Consider the following 5,151-nt stretch of genomic DNA (forward strand, 5'->3'; position numbering starts at 1 on the left):
TTAGCTTTATGCAATGTCCAGAAGTGTTAAGAATGATTGTGTCACCTCTGAACATGTGAATTTTTATTATGCACTAACCCTCTAATGAGTTGTTTCGAGTTTGGTGTGGAGGAAGTTTTCAAGGATCAAGAGAGGAGTATGATGCAATATGATCAAGGAGAGTGAAAGCTCTAAGCTTGGGGATGCCCCGGTGGTTCACCCCTGCATATATTAAGAAGACTCAAGCGTCTAAGCTTGGGGATTCCCAAGGCATCCCCTTCTTCATCAACAACATTATCGAGTTCCTCCCCGAAACTATATTTTTATTCGGCCACATCTTATGTACTTTGCTTGGAGCGTCGGTTTGTTTTTGTTTTTTGTTTTGTTTGAATAAAATGTATCCTAGCATTCACTTTATGGGAGAGAGACACGCTCCGCTGTTGCATATGGACAAATATGTCCTTAGGCTCTACTCATAGTATTCATGGCGAAGTTCTTCTTCGTTAAATTGTTATATGGTTGGAATTGGAAAATGATACATGTAGTAACTCTAAAATGTCTTGGATAATTTGATACTTGGCAATTGTTGTGCTCATGTTTAAGCTCTTGCATCATATACTTTGCACCCATTAATGAAGAAATACTTAGAGCTTGCTAATTTGGTTTGCATATTTGGTTTCTCTAGAGTCTAGATAACATCTAGTATTGAGTTTTGAACAACAAGGAAGACGGTATGGAGTCTTATAATGTTTACCATATGTCTTTTATGTGAGTTTTTGCTGTACTCGTTCATCCTTGTGTTTGTTTCAAATAACCTTGCTAGCCTAAACCTTGTATCGAGAGGGAATACTTCTCATGCATCCAAAATACTTGAGCCAACCACTATGCCATTTGTGTCCACCATACCTACCTACTACATGGTATTTCTCCGCCATTCCAAAGTAAATTTCGTGAGTGCTACCTTTAAATTCCATCATTCACCTTTGCAATATATAGCTCATGGGACAAATAGCTTAAAAACTATTGTGGTATTGAATATGTACTTATGCACTTTATCTCTTATTAAGTTGCTTGTTGAGCGATAACCATGTTTACGGGGACGCCATCAACTATTCTTTGTTGAATATCATGTGAGTTGCTATGCATGTCCGTCTTTTCCGAAGCAAGAGAGATCTACCACCTTCATGGTTGGAGCATGCATATTGTTAGAGAAGAACTTTGGGCCGCTAACTAAAGCCATGATTCATGGTGGAAGTTTCAGTTTGGACATATATCCTCAATCTCATATGAGAATAATAATTGTTGCCACATGCTTATGCATTAAAGAGGAGTCCATTATCTCGTTGTCCATGTTGTCCCGGTATGGATGTCTAAGTTGAGAATAATCAAAAGCGAGAAATCCAAAATGCGAGCTTTCTCCTTAGACCTTTGTACGAGCGGCATGGAGGTACCCCATTGTGACACTTGGTCAAAACATGTGCATTGCAAAGATCCGGTAGTCCAAGTTAATTAGGACAAGGTGCGGGCACTATTAGTATACTATGCATGAGACTTGCAACTTGTAAGATATAACTTTCATAACTCATATGCTTTATTACTACCGTTGACAAAATTGTTTCATGTTTTCAAAATAAACGCTCTAGCACAAATATAGCAATCGATGCTTTCCTCTTTGAAGGACCATTCTCTTTACTTTTATGTTGAGTCGAGTTCACCTATTTCTCTCCACCTCAAGAAGCAAACACTTGTGTGAGCTGTGCATTGATTCCTACATATTTGCATATTGTACTTGTTATATTACTCTATGTTGACAATTATCCATGAGATATACATGTTACAAGTTGAAAGCAACCGCTGAAACTTAATCTTCCTTTGTGTTGCTTCAATACCTTTACTTTGATTTATTGCTTTATGAGTTAACTCTTATGCAAGACTTATTAATACTTGTCTTGAAGTACTATTCATGAAAAGTCTTTGCTTTATGATTCACTTGTTTACTCATGTCATTACCATTGTTTTGATCGCTGCATCCACTACATATGTTTACAAATAGTATGATCAAGGTTATGATGGCATATCACTTCAGAAATTATCTTTGTTATCGTTTTACCTCGCTCGGGACGAGCGAGAACTAAGCTTGGGGATGCTTGATATGTCTCCGACGTATCGATAATTTCTTATGTTCTATGCCATATTATTGATGATACCTACATGTTTTATGCACACTTTATGTCATATTCGTGCATTTTACGGAACTAACCTATTAACAAGATGCCGAAGTGCCGGTTCTGTTTTCTCGCTGTTTTTGGTTTCGAAATCCTAGTAACGAAATATTCTCGGAATTGGACGAAACGAAGACCCGGGGCCCTATTTTTCCACGGAGCTTCCGGAAGACCGAAGAACACACGAAGTGGGGCCACGAGGTGGCCAAGCTATAGGGCGGCGCGGCCCAAGCCTCGGCCGCGCCGACCTATAGCGTGGGCCCTCGTTAGCCCCCCGACTACGCCCTTTCGCCTACTTAAAGCCTCCGTCGCGAAACCCCCGATGCGAAAAACCACGATACGGAAAACCTTGCGAGACGCCGTCGCCGCCGATCCCATCTCGGGGGATTACGGAGATCTCCTCCGGCACCTGCCGGAGAGGGGATTCATCTCCCGGAGGACTCTACACCGCCATGGTCGCCTCCGGAGTGATGAGTGAGTAGTTCACCCCTGGACTATGGGTCCATAGCAGTAGCTAGATGGTTGTCTTCTCCTCATTGTGCTTCATTGTTGGATCTTGTGAGCTGCCTAACATGATCAAGATCATCTATCCGTAATTCTATATGTTGTGTTTGTCGGGATCCGATGGATAGAGAATACCATGTCATGTTAATTATCAAGTTATTATACATGTGTTGTTTATGATCTTGCATGCTCTCCGTTTCTAGTAGAGGCTCGGCCAAGTTTTTACTTTTAACTCCAAGAGGGAGTACTTATGCTCGATAGTGGGTTCATGCTGCATTGACACCTGGGGAGTGACGAAACCCCTAAGGTTGTGTTGTGTCTGTTGCCACTAGGGATAAAACATTGGCGCTATGTCCGAGGATGTAGTTGTTGATTACATTACGCACCATACTTAATGCAATTGTCCGTTGTTTAGCAACTTAATACTTGGAGGGGGTTCGGATGATAACCTCGAAGGTGGACTTTTTAGGCATAGATGCGAGTTGGATGGCGGTCTATGTACTTTGTCGTAATGCCCAATTAAATCTCACTATACTTATCATGTCATGTATGTGCATTGTTATGCCCTCTCTATTTGTCAATTGCCCGATCGTAATTTGTTCACCCAACATGCTTTTATCTTATGGGAGAGACACCTCTAGTGAACTGTGGACCCCGGTCCATTCTTTTAATACTGAAATACAAATCTGCTTGCAATACTTGTTTTACTATTTTCTCTGCAAACAATCATCTTCCACACAATACGGTTAATCCTTTGTTACAGCAAGCCGGTGAGATTGACAACCTCACTTGTTTCGTTGGGGCAAAGTACTTGATTGTGTTGTGCGGGTTCCACGTTGGCGCCGGAATCTCCGGTGTTGCGCCGCACTACATCCCGCCGCCATCAACCTTCAACGTGCTTCTTGGCTCCTCCTGGTTCGATAAACCTTGGTTTCTTTCTGAGGGAAAACTTGCTGCTGTGCGCATCATACCTTCCTCTTGGGGTTGCCCAACGAACGTGTGAAATACACGCCATCAGCGTCTCACGATGATAATGCAGATGCTGTTCTTGCGTCTGATATTAATTTGTCCATTGCTGTTTCTAGCAGTCCTGTTATCACGAACAAGAAAAGGGGTGTTGTCCGAAAGAAGAGGATTACTAATGCTGGTATAGCTGGTAGCCCCCGCAGAAGTCCACGTGTCTCTGCTGTGTCTAGTGTTGATGGTAGCCCACGGCAAAGCCCACGTATTCTAAATATGCAGAAAGCTAGCCCTCTTGGTGTTATTGCTAAGGGAAAGCAAGCTAAATCTAAGGTGGAAGCAGGCTCATCTCACTTCATTTTAAGTTTTATCAACTTACCTGATATCTGTGTATCTTTTTCTAATTACTTGATAATTTTGTATCTGTAGGTTTCTGCTTCTAAGAAGAAAAAGCCTGTTGATGCTACTGGTGGTAAGAGTGTTGTCGATAAGCCGAAGGTGAACCCTAAGGCGGTGAAAAAATCTGCTCCTAAGAGAAAGAAAACTGTTTGTTTTAAAGAAGATGAGGATTTTGTGGCTGAGGATCATCAGGTTTCTGATGATGACATTCCTAAGGTTATATCATGTTCTTTTCATATTTATTATATGCCTTCTCTAGTTGTTTATATGTATGGTTTTTCTTTTTTTTTGTGCTAGTACTTCCTCATTTGTATAACTTGTACTTCAAGTGTTCCTTCTCTTGTACTTCCCTTTCTTTTTTTGGTGCTAGTACTTCCTTTTTTGTATAACTTGTACTTCAAGTGTTACTTCTCTGTACTTCCCTTCCTTTTTCATATTTTATTATATGCCTTCACTAGTTGTTTATATGTATGGTTTTTCTTTTTTTTGGTGCTAGTACTTCCTCATTTGTATAACTTGTACTTCAAGTGTTCCTTCTCTTGTACTTCCCTTTCTTTTTTCATATTTTATTATATGGCTTCACTAGTTTGTTTATATGTATGGTTTTTCTTTTTTTGGTGCTAGTACTTCCTCATTTGTATAACTTGTACTTCAAGTGTTCCTTCTCTTGTACTTCCCTTTCTTTTTTCATATTTTATTATATGGCTTCACTAGTTTGTTTATATGTATGGTTTTTATTTTTTTGGTGCTAGTACTTCCTCATTTGTATAACTTGTACTTCAAGTGTTCCTTCTCTGTACTTCCCTTTTTTATCATTGTACTGTTTTTGTAATTATCTGTTTTGTGCTTCTATCTCATGCATGTATTTTTGCTTGTACTTACCCTGTACGAAAATTTATTAGTTCCATTATTACATATATGATTTTTTTTGCTGTGTTAATATGTAATGTTCTTTTAATTTTTGTATAAGGTTGTTAAGAGGAGGAGAGGGCAGGCAGAACCTTCGGCTGTGGTTGATGATGAAAATGAGCGCTTTAATACTGTTGCCAGGTGCTCTTTGAAGGAATTAACTTTGTGCTTTGGTTTG

Source organism: Lolium rigidum, chromosome 2, assembly GCF_022539505.1.
Source record: "Lolium rigidum isolate FL_2022 chromosome 2, APGP_CSIRO_Lrig_0.1, whole genome shotgun sequence".
Taxonomy (NCBI): domain Eukaryota; kingdom Viridiplantae; phylum Streptophyta; class Magnoliopsida; order Poales; family Poaceae; genus Lolium; species Lolium rigidum.